General features: G+C 43.6%; 1 long non-coding RNA gene across 1 annotated transcript in view; it reads right to left on the bottom strand.

Annotated features, from left to right (window-relative positions):
- Positions 1 to 7,046, bottom strand: part of LOC146007000 (uncharacterized) — a 132,681-nt gene extending 125,635 nt beyond the window's left edge. Inside the window, exon 1 of the long non-coding RNA XR_014444187.1 lies at positions 6,992 to 7,046. This is a non-coding gene — a long non-coding RNA (uncharacterized LOC146007000). The remainder of the gene's footprint in view (positions 1 to 6,991) is intronic.
- Between the last annotated feature and the right edge of the window lie 5,239 nt (positions 7,047 to 12,285).

Below are 12,285 nucleotides of genomic sequence, written 5' to 3'. Positions count from 1 at the left end.
GCACCTACAAAATCACACACAAAGGGGGTTATTCTGATTTACTCGGAAAGGCGCCATCACTCTCAATGGACAAAGTTATGTGCACTGCAGGTGTTGCTGTTAACATGTGCAGAGAGAGTTGGGTGTTTTATTGTGTCTGTGCAGGGTAAATGCTGGCTGCTTTATTTTTACACTGCAATATAGATATCGGTGTGAAGTACAGCCCCCACCCAAATCTAGCTCTCTCTGCACATGTTACATCAGCCCCATCTGCAGTGCATATGGTTTTGTCCATTAGAGAGTGATTGTGCCTTTCCGAGTGATTCAGAATAACCCCCAAAGTACAGATGTTCTGTTCTTTGCATATGTGCAGGATCTGTATAGGTCCTGTGATGTTTGAAGCAGCAAATGGTCTGTATGATAGTATGCTACTATTTGAGGGGTGGGGATAGGGGGGTGATGGCCTCTGTTTGTGTAAAAGGTGGCATGGCTTCACCGTGTTGGGGTGATTTCTGGTGTTGGACAGAAATTTTCTGGCCCCTGCGATGGGTGGCTTGCGCATCAACATACAGTAGGTGCCATACGCCACTTGATTGTTGGAGAGGGTTCTGATGCTGCACAGCTCAGATCAATCCTGCAGCATACTGCGGCATTACCATACAGAACTACTGTATTACTGCTGCTTCCAAGAAGGCAGCAAAAATAGCAAATCCAGCTGCACCTGTATGACCCCATTGTGCTAAGAAGGTTGTTGTAGTCTGTTTCCCCTTTTTACATTTTCATCTAAAAGGTGCGTACACACGGGCTATAAATCGCTCGCAATATGGTCGCTGAGCGTCCATATTGCCAGCGATTGGAGTGTGCACCGGCAATAAATTGCTGGGTGAGCGCTCCTGTTTTTAGCCCCCTTTATGATCTCTGGTCTCCGGAGCATGCTCCTGAGACCAGCTGATTCCCTCTGCGGCTCGCTCGGAAAAGGTTACCTTTCATCAGCGACCATCCGGGTACAGTGCATTGTGCACCAGCGACCAGCAATTTTTAGCCATAATCGGAGGAGCATGCTCCTGCGACCAGCAACCATGAAGGGCTGGCAGCGGGAGCGTGTTTCCCACGATTTATCTCCCACAGCACATGAAATCACTGGCAATATGGTCGCTCAGCTGAAATCACCCCTGTGTGTACACAGCCAGGGACGGACTGGGATCAGAAATTGCCCCTGGAATTTTGAGCACACAGGCCCACCTGTAGCAGACGGGACCCTTGCGCAGCTAAGCCACACATCGAAAAGGGGGAATGGCCTCATGGAAAGGAGGCATGGCATCACAAAAAGGAGGCATTACACTGCCCATTACACATTATGGAACACACCATTATGCCCATTACACATTATGGAACACACCATTATGCCCATTACACATGACACCACACACCGTACTGCCCATTACACATGACACCACACACCATGCCACCTACTGCACATGACGCCACACACCATCATTTCACTTAAAGGGCCTTTTTTTGCTTAAAGGGGCTTTGCCTTTTGTATTTTTATATATGTATGTGAATTAAGTTTAGGTTTTATATGTGTTCAGGAAAATAAATATTGTTTTATTTGTATAAAGAGAAGCCTCCTGTCAGTTTTCCAATAAGCAGATATATGCCAAGAATATTTAGTAGTTTTCACCTGATAGAGTATAGATATGATTCTCACCTTTTATATACATATAAGATTTAAGTTTTATATATATATTATTCAGTTCTATCACTGTCCCTTTAAATGTATTTTATTTAAAATGCTTTCAGCAGAACAGATTTTAATTTCAGCATAAGATGGAAAAGTTTGAGGTGATTTTAAGAGTTGTTACGAAGGTCAGAAGATGAGCCAACAAAGATATTGCACCCGTGACATGAAGATAGCGTTTTGGAATGTTTTGAGAATCAGAAGGAGGAGGCAAAGTTACTGCCTGCTTATTAACATTGATCCAATTATTTATATTATAAACAAACTTTTGTCTTGATATCTCATTAAAAAGTATCAATTTATTTCTTTAGCTTAAAACTTCAAAATAAATATTTAATGAGCACTGATGTGGATTGCATTCCACATTTTGGGTATAACTATGAGCACCTTAAGAATAAACTTTAGATCAGAAAGGTCTGCTGAGATGCTCTGTGTGCGTTATCTCTTCATTTCTGGTCTCCAGCTGGCTGTCAATCATGGAACCTCTGACTGGACATTGAAGGTAGTTGTCAGACCCTGTGTCATCACTCAGGGACCCTAACACAACTTTCTATTGTGTTTTGTGTAGTCAGTCAATCCAATCCCGTGTCCATTATTAAGTATCCTCCCTCTGTAACTATTATAATGCCCCCAAACCTTGTGCCCATTATAACGTTTTTACCGACGTATCCATTCCATTATAGTGTTTTCCCCCTATTATAATGTTTGTTTTTTTTTTAATCGACCCTGAAAATCATTCACCCTGCTCTCTCTTTCTCTTATTTGGCTCCTAAGTCCAGGCTTGCACCGTCCACTGGCCTTCTCCAGAAGAGGAAAGTCAGGTGCTGCCAGCTACAGGAACATGCAAGATTCCTAAAGTCAGTGCACCCCAGCATGGTGGCACCAATGTGATATCCCGCCCGTGCAACATGATGTCACATAGGCGCTGGGAAGGGGGAGTCGGGGAGATGCACTATGCAGCAAATGGAGGGCTTGAGAAGCCTTCCGCTGCGCTGCACTCTGCATATATGTCCTGCCCTGACGCAGGAGCCAGCAGCTGTGTGCCTAGCCTCACAAAATCCGCCCACAAGGCCCTTGGCCCTTCTGGCATTTGCCAGAAGTGCCAGATGGCCATTCCGGCCCTGTACACAGCTTTAGAATGGTGAAAATGTAGAATTCTTCTTATACATGCACATTTTTGTTCAGTGTATTTCCTTTATGTTGCAATGCTTAATTTAGAGTTTAGTCCAATGGGAATCTCATAACAATTTCCATTCTGAATTTAGTGTAAGGAAGGAGGAAATTAAATTACAGTGTATGCATGATTTGTGCATTTTTGGCAATTTAATCAGAGTTAACATGTGCTACAGTTTAATTGCCTACTATAATCTAAATTTTTTAATTAGAACCATATTATTTTTCAATAGAACAAGCAGTCTTGTTTTAGTCATTTAAACTATAACCGTATTGGCCTTTATATTAGCATATTACTTGTAAGACCATTTGTTATATGTTTCATTATATCTGAAACATTTACAATGCAAAAGACATTTAAACCTGAAAACGGTTTTCATTAAAATAAAGTCAACAGTTAAAAAATTGCCAAGCCTTTTGTATAAATAAAATAATGAACACATACTGTTATCAATGATAACATTATTGAGTCAATATTGTCTGTATGCTTATTAATACAGTAAAAGTGAAAGTTGCTATTTAAATATAATAAAATGCAATAGCAGTAAATACAAATCAAATGCAAAATGTCTTGTTGTCCAAATGAATATCTGAATTAGACAGTGACAGACCCCTTTAGCCACAACATTAATGATTTAAGTCATCGGGCAGTATTCAATGCTCCCGATTCACATTTTTTTTCGGCGAATCGGGCTGTTTTCACTCCTTGCGGAGAATCTTTTTCACTGAAAATCTGATTCACCTTATTCAATGTTCACTGTTTGCCGAAAGCGAACAGTGAATGGTGCCAAAAAATCAGAATTCATTTTCTGTGAAGGGGCATGACATTCAGCTATGTTTAATTTTAAATAAAAAAAATTGTTTACTCTCCAGGAGGGACACAATGCTCTGTTCCTGAACTTCCCTCTTAATGTATGATTGTCATCACCTGTGTTGAAACACCATTCTTATCAATTGACCTGTTCAACACAGATGACAGCAATCTTAAAGTAAGAGGAAAGTCCAGGAGTAGAGTAGTTTGTCACTCCTGGCATGGGTCATGTTGGGAGGTAAGGTATAATAATGTTTTTCACTTATACAGTATACATTACATGTGAAGATGCATTCTGATGGATACTGGAAGTGCAAACTGAGCAATGTAAGGGTGTGTCTTTGTAATTATGACATATAGACATATAAGCATATAAGGACAAATAAAAGGTAAAAATAGCACAATTCCAAACTGTAAAAATTATAAATAAGTCCCATTGAGCATATTATCTCACCATTTATATATTACCAGATGCCACAAAGCTTTTTCCATGATCCAAGTTAAATTTCTACACCTGGGTTATTCAATCATATTATTAGTACTTTAGGAGGCCATAAGCAGAGCTAATAAGATGTTAGTACTGTGAATCCAATATAGAGTAGCACATATTTCTGTTCCCATCTGTTCACACTGCAGCAATAATAAGCAGGTTCTTGTAAATGTTTATGTATTACAGCTGCTCTCCAGGTCCTTTTATACAGCAATAACACATTCAACATGATTACAACTTGTGTCGATAAACTGCAACAGGCAAATACAGTATTGCTTTAGAAGAGGTACAGTATGTATAGTGTTCATTCTAGCAGCCGTTATCTTTGAAATCCCATGCAGTTCCTCTTCCTTGCCTGGGGTGTCGCTGTCTGCTGTAGTGCTTCTAGCACAGTGTGGTCTGTATATCAGCACTAATATGTAAACCAGACCTGTGCTAGAAATACCACAGCAAACAGTGACACCCCAGGCAGGGAACAGGAACTGCATGGGTTTTCAAAGATAGAATAAACACTATGGGCGGTATTCAATGTGAATACCGGCGACGTGCACAGAATCCTGTTTAGGATTCGCTGCACATTCGCCACTGGTCGCCGCGTTCCGGAGCCGCTCCGGTATTCAACAAGTCAGGGGCTCGCTGCCCCTGACCAGCGAATATGAGCTCCTGCGGCGAACGCCGCAGGGAGCCTGAGGACGGTGGCAGGCAGGGAGATGGAAGTCTCCCTGCCTGCCCCAGAGCGTATGTGGGGGGGGGGGGAGGTGGGCTCCCCGGGTGCCAGGCAGCACAGGCTGCCCCCCCGGGGGTGCCGGCAGGGGACCGGGTATATTCACTACACCCGATTATGCATATGTAACGATCGGGTGCAGTGAATATATGAATATCTAATGAGCGGCTCGGCTCCGGCGCCCCCTGCTGGCTGGTCAGTGTAAAAAAAAAAAAAAAAATATGGTACTTATGTAGTATCTGGGCTGCCGATTTCTAAATCGGGTACATCGCATCGCATCGCATGCGACCATCGGATGCGATGCGATGCGATGCGATGCGATGACCCGATTTTTCCATAGGAATCAATGTTAAAATGGACTGAGTCCATTTTAACATGGAATTCAATGGGAAAAAGGGGTCCTTTTCATACCCCTACTATCCAAGTGGGCATGGAGTTGGATATAAACCTGTGGCGAGCGTAGCGAGCCACCGAGCCCGAAGCGTGGCGAGCGTAGCGAGCCCCGCGAGGGGACACAGAATACCGTCCCCTCGCGGGGCTCGCTTCGCTCGCCACGCTTCGGGCTCGGTGGCTCGCTGCGCTCGCCACAGGTTTATATCCAACTCCATGCCCACTTGGATAGTAGGGGTATGAAAAGGACCCCTTTTTCCCATTGAATTCCATGTTAAAATGGACTCAGTCCATTTTAACATTGATTCCTATGGAAAAATCGGGTCATCGCATCCGATGGTCGCATGCGATGCGATGCGATATCGCATCGCATCGCATCTGATTGTATGCCTTAACTTAAGGCATACAATCAAGAAATCGGCAGCCCAGATACTACATAAGTACCAAAAATATATATATATATATATATATATATATATATATATATTTTTTTTTTTTTTAAATTAAATATATATTCATGTGCTTACAGCACATGAATAAAAATAGCATGCCCCTCCTCAGAATAAAATTCCTGATTTTTTTACACCAAATGTAAAAAACAAAACACTTTATTTTAAAAGTTCACATTTCACTTCACCATAAAAAGATAGCGATTGCTACTCGGTGAATCATGGCGAAAAAAACCTTGAAATGTATTCGCCATCTGGTCATTGAATAGGGTGATTCACCGTTTTTGTCAAAAATTCGCCTTACAGCACAAAATCGCCTTGTCTACAGTCAGAATATACATGAGCACAGTATAGAAACATAGTTAAAGGGAAACATACTGTAGGCTTACTAAAAGTTAGTGTTTGTGGACTGGGGTGAGTAGCAGCTGGAGAAGAGGATATTACAAATAGTGAGAATACCTCCCTTTTATTTTCTATTATAGTTTGTAATTTTTTTATGAGAATTCCAATGATAACAAATATATGTTACCACTATGTATAAATAAAGACAAAGAACAATGGCCTTAAATGTGGACAGCTTTAAATAAATAAACTCAAACTCAATCTATAAGTGTGGAATGAGCAGAATGGCTAGCTTTTAACAATATTTACATGGTCATAAGGTGCTTATACACGGTGCGTTTGCATTGTGCGATGCGCGCTCCTGCGGGCATCTCATCACACAGTACAAAAAAGTATGTGCTGCACAAACTTTTTTGTACTGTGTGATGAGATGCCCGCAGGATTGCATTGCATGCAAAAACGCATGCGTTGCGAACCAGCCCATAACGGGTGCAATCATCGCACTGTGTATGGACACCTTAACTGTCTTATTAAGAACAACAAATAAATGTGTCTAACTCCCATTTCAATAACATGTACAAAGCTTGCATGACAAGGTGTTGCTGCTGCTAATCCCACTAGGATGAAATGAGCCTAAACAGTATGCTGAAGCTGGGAACACTACAGCAAGAAATGCAGCAAGATGCCACTGGACTGTCTTATTTTGCCAAATACAAACTACAGTTAGCTGACAAACCTAACAAAAGGAAGAAGGGATAGAAATGTAAGAAACTAAGATGCTAATATAACAGAGGCAACAAACTACAGTATAAATCTTAAGGCACAGACTCCACCTTCCACCTCCTATTCTATGTCACAATCCTGAATAAACTCATATCATTTGGTGACATACCTTTGCCATCTGCCCTGGATCTTGGCATTTTTCTGTTTGCTGAGATAACCGGCTGTCCCATCTGGAAGGTATGAGCTGCTAGCATGCTGCACTCTGCTGATTATCCACCTGTGCAAATCCTGAAATCATCAAGAGCCAGATGCACTAAGCTTCAAGTGATACAATGGAGAGTGATAAACAACCAACCAATTAGCTCCTGCCTGGCATTTTTCAAACACAGTCTGTGACATAGCATGTAGTAGCTAATTGGTTGGTTGTTTACCACTCTCCGTGCAATGCAGTCACTGCTTCAGGCTACTGTGCCTGTCGCACACTGCCTAACAGGCAGCAGCAGCCGCATGAAGCTCCCTACCACCCCCTAGCTCCAGTGGTCAGGGCATTGTAGGAGCGGAACTACATGGACCTCAGTGGGTGGAACCATGTGGGAGTCAGGACGGATTGAACTGCCAGCCAGATTTAGGGTGTAGGGAAGTGTAGGGATATAGAGAGGGTGGGGGGCATAAGGTGTTTATGTTGAACGTTCACAGTGGGAGTTTTGTATATGCACAACTATGGGTAGCTGTGGACATGGGGCCTAATTCAGACCTGCTCGCTAGGCTGCATTTTTTCGGAGCCTAGCGAGCAGGTTAATGCCACCCCATCGAACGCATTCCCTCACCCCTCCCGCGCCGTCCAAATCATCCACGCTACACTGCAAGCGAATGTGTATGCTTACACACCCCCTCGCAAATGCCTGGACAGAGGAAAAATGAATTGATGGTTACTCACCATTGAATGACTTTTCCTCTGCACACAGCCAAAGGGTATGCTAGAACTTACTTTTTGGCTGCACAGTGTTCTCCAAATTGGGGAGATTCTATGGATGCGCCCACCATTTTTGTGTGCATGTACATAAATTGCTAGGTTTCCACCGTGGAACAATTCCTGCCTAACGTAATTATCGCCGAAGGCACTCACAGTATGGGACTGCACATGCACATTAGCACCTATGCACATGCGCATTCCTCCACCATCGGGGACCTGTGCGCTCTGGTCTGAATCTGCCCCACTATGTGTATAATTGGCTCTACAAAGGTGGGAATAATGTATATAAGAGGTGATACAACTGCAGGTATAATGTATGTAAGTAGTGCTATGTCTGAAGGCATAATGTGTCTAAGAGCCACTACGAGGGTGTGCATAACATGTAAAAGCCATCATGAGTGCAGTCATAATGTGTGTAAGCTACACTACATCTGTGGACATAAAGTGTTCAATAGGCACTGCAACTGGGGCATGATGTGTATAAGCAGTGCTAGTCCTGTTGGCATTAAGTATAAGATGCACTACTACTGTGGGTATTATGTGTAAGGGGCACTACTACTATGGGAATTATGTGTATAACTAGATGTGTATCAGTGCGCACAATCTGGCACGACCCACACATCTGCTCCCCTTTACTGCCACTCCCCGACTCTACTCCCGATGCTTAGCTCCGGCTGACAAACAGTTCAGATGTGGTGCCTGACACCAGCCTATCAGAGCTCAGGGACCAGAAGGTAGCTAACTGCTGGGCGCAAGCTCCAATATTTGAAATATCAACTCTGCACCTTGCTCTTCTCTCTTCTTCATCTTCAATAGCCATATGCTGGGCACAGGGCTGGACAGGACTTGATTGCACGTTGAGCAATACTGGTGGCATATTGCAATGGGTGCTACTCTGAGCATTGTATAAGGGGCACTACTGATGGCTTTATGTGTAATAGGCACTACTGGCATTATGTCTAATATGCACCGCTGTATGTATATAAGCAGGAGTACTGGGGGCATTATGTGTATCATCATTTGTTACATAATGTGATATGGGAATTATGGTGTGTGGCTTAATATTAAAAAGGCATGTGGTATAATGTGTAATGGGAATTACAGTATGTGAAATATTGTATAAGGGGTTTTACAGTGTGCAGCATAATGTGTAATGGGCATTATGGTGTTTTGCATAACGTGTAATAGGCATTATGGTGTGTGGCATAATGTGTAATAGGCATAACGGTGTTAGTGGTACGTGCCCACGTCACTTCCCCATAAAGTCACATCCCTAAATTTTTTGACATGCACCTTAGGTGCAAACTATCCCTGTTATATTCATAGTATATAGAGGGGACAACAATTCCCATCCTGGCATAGGGCACTAAAATGTTTAATTATAGCACTGGTGTAAGCAGCACTACTATTGTGGACATTGGCCCTGATACAGCGTGGCTCGGTACGCAGCAAAGATTGCTGCTTACCAAGCACTGAAATGCCTCCCTGTGGAACCCCCTCCCTGCCAAAACACCCCCCCCCCCCTCAGCCACCGAATCTCCTTGATACCATGCAAGGGGATGTGTTCGCTTACCACCATGCCAACCATCAAATGATTTCTGACTTCTGAACTGACTTTTATTTCCTCCACATATCGCTGAAGATGGGGCAGGAGTGACGTCCTGTGATTGGCCCATCTGAGTTCCCATGGGAATGCATCGCATTTTAGTGGGGACGCCCATAAAATGCTGGACTTTGCCATGAGCAATCCCCGTTTCCGCTGCCATCCACCCCCGGCCCTCTCTCTCTACACAAAAGGCCCAGAGAATGTTTTACTCTCCAAACCTATTCAGTGCTGGGGTCTGCACATGCGTAAGTATATGCGCTTGCGCATTTGCAGACCCCCCCCCCCCCAACATCAGAATGGCTGGATGATCATGAATCAGGGCCATTGGTACTTATTCAGAGCTGATTGCAGTACAACTTTGTTCTGAAAATAGGCAAAACCATGTGCACTGCAGATGGGGCAGATGTAACATGTGCAGAGAGAGTGACATTTTGGTGGGGTGTGTTGAAACTGAAATCTAAATTGCAGTGTAAAAATAGTACAGCCAGTATTTACCCTGCACAGAAACAAAATAACTGACACAAATCTAACTGGCACATGCTACATCTGCCCCACCTGCAGTGCACATGGTTTTGTCTATTTTGAGAACAAATTTGTAATGAGATCAGATCTGAATAAGGGCCATTATGTGTAAAGGGCACTACTGTGTAGCTTTAAGTGTATTATTGGCACTGATATGTGGTGTTATATGAATCAAGGGTGCTTGATAATGTGAATAAGAGTGTGGTATTATTTGAAATGTGTGGCCACACACCTTCTTTGTAAAACCACGCCTCTTTCTTTCTGCATGCGCTGTTCCTTTTGTAAAGTATGGGAGGGTGCACATTTATAGTTTGAAGGGGTGTGCCAATCACTCTAGCACCGGCCCTACTGGGAAAACACCCCCAACTGGCCAATGCAATGATGTCTCCTGCCTAGCTGTATTGTGTGTATCAGCTCCTGTAATAATCCTTCAGTTTACAGACTTTGGAGGTTATTCTGGTTGATTTGCAAGGCTGTGAATTCGCAGCCTTATGATTCACCACCCATTCGCATGGGTGACTCACTTGCAGGGGCTTGCAAATAGATGTTACACCCCATTCTGACTAAATAAACTACATAAACATTTTCGCAGCATTGCATGTGGATTAAACGCCACCCGCCGCTCGCACAGCTGTCCGTCTTACCTCTCACTCAGAGAGAGTTCCCTGCACGGCTGTGAATGGATGTTTAGCATATACATCCATCCACCCATGGATGTTTAGCATAGACATCCATTCGCAGCCTTGGGTGTGGGGTCGATTATAACCCACCTTTGAATGATTTGGACGGAGCACACAAAGCTAAGACACTCTTTGATGTCTTAGCTTTGCATGCTCCCTGTATGGGCAGAGGGCAGGCAGCAGACATTCAGTAATGTCAGATGCCCAACCTCGGCAGACACTTTATTGCTTCATTTCCATGGGAACGCCCAGTATTTTTATGGGAACACCCATGAAACATTGGAAATTCCCATGGGGGCGTCCCCTTATTTCTGTTTCACGCTCCCTGCCCGCACTGGTAGGTGCGAATGGGATGGCGTACTAGTAGTTTGCCATTCCCACTCGTACCCAGCATATGTACATGCGCAGAAATGAAGGAAATCATTATTCCCATTGCAAACCAGATTAAGGCCCAAAGTTTCAATTGGACTAATTGCATTGATCAGGATATTATTATTAACTTGCAAATGTACCAAAGCACTTGACAGTCACAGGTGTATAAAAAGTTAAAATAGTAGTGGTAGTTGCCCATTCCATCAGTATGTTGCAGGTGTTGCTACCAGGTGCCGGACAGTTTCCCAACAGTCGGATCCTGACAGTCATTACCCCGACGTCGGGATCCCTACAGTTAAAACCCGACACTCGGGGTCCCAATGGCCACTGGCTATTCTCCCTCATGGGGGTCTGCAGTGAGGCGAGTGCAGCGAGCCCACAAGGGGCTTTGTTGCGCTTGTCTGAGTCCAGCCTGTCGAGATCCCAACATCGGCCTAATGACTGTCAGGATCCCGACTGTCGGGACCATATACCACACTCATTGCTACCTGGCTAGCTCACATATTTTCCAAAAATATCAAAGCCCAGATATTCTGTATCTCAATGCCTGGTGGTATAATCGTGTGGTTTCGAATAGTAACATCTGCAACTTTATGCACCAATTGTAAAAGCTCTTAGCCTGATTTCAGCCATGTGTCTCAATGTATGGTGGCTGGGAGGCCCACTTTAATTGGCTTCAGACCTTATCATTAGAAGCAAAAGTGAGACTTGCATCAGTGTCATGTTCTCATAGAGCAGAAGTCCCATCTTTCATGCCTGAGGGTTGAGGCTGACCTGGGGAAGCCTCAGGTGTAGGGGCGGATGTGTAGATGAACCTAGGAGCCACAATGCTATTGTGTTATAAACAGGATATGATGACCAGATAGTATGTCTGAAGGTATGAACAGAATAGGAGAAATTGAGCGTTTCAAGCAAGTCTTTTATTGAGCATGCCGGTGATGGTGTAGGATGATGGCAGCAGATGTTATGGAGACTTAGTAATTCGGTATCACATGTATTAGAAGTCAGGTAAACACTTGCATAGATACAAGAACAGTGCTGTAATGGGTAATATCAATGATGGTAACCTAATATTTGCAGTGTAAGAACACTGATGAAGTTCCAAAAGTAGACATCAGATGGAATAAACTGCTCATGATGTGTTTCTGACCAGTGGAGATACCGCTGGCAGAACACCGATGGTTAGGGATGGTGATTGCAGGGCATTGATGATGCAGAGATAATGATGGTGAAGCACCAATGATACAGAGGTTGATGGCAGACTACCGATGATACAGAGGTCGATAGAGGAGCACCGATGATACAGAGGT

This window comes from Crinia signifera, chromosome 6 (genome assembly GCF_055691185.1).
Source record: "Crinia signifera chromosome 6, ASM5569118v1, whole genome shotgun sequence".
In the NCBI taxonomy this organism is placed as follows: Eukaryota; Metazoa; Chordata; class Amphibia; order Anura; family Myobatrachidae; genus Crinia; species Crinia signifera.
This window is presented reverse-complemented; position numbering and strand designations above follow the sequence as displayed.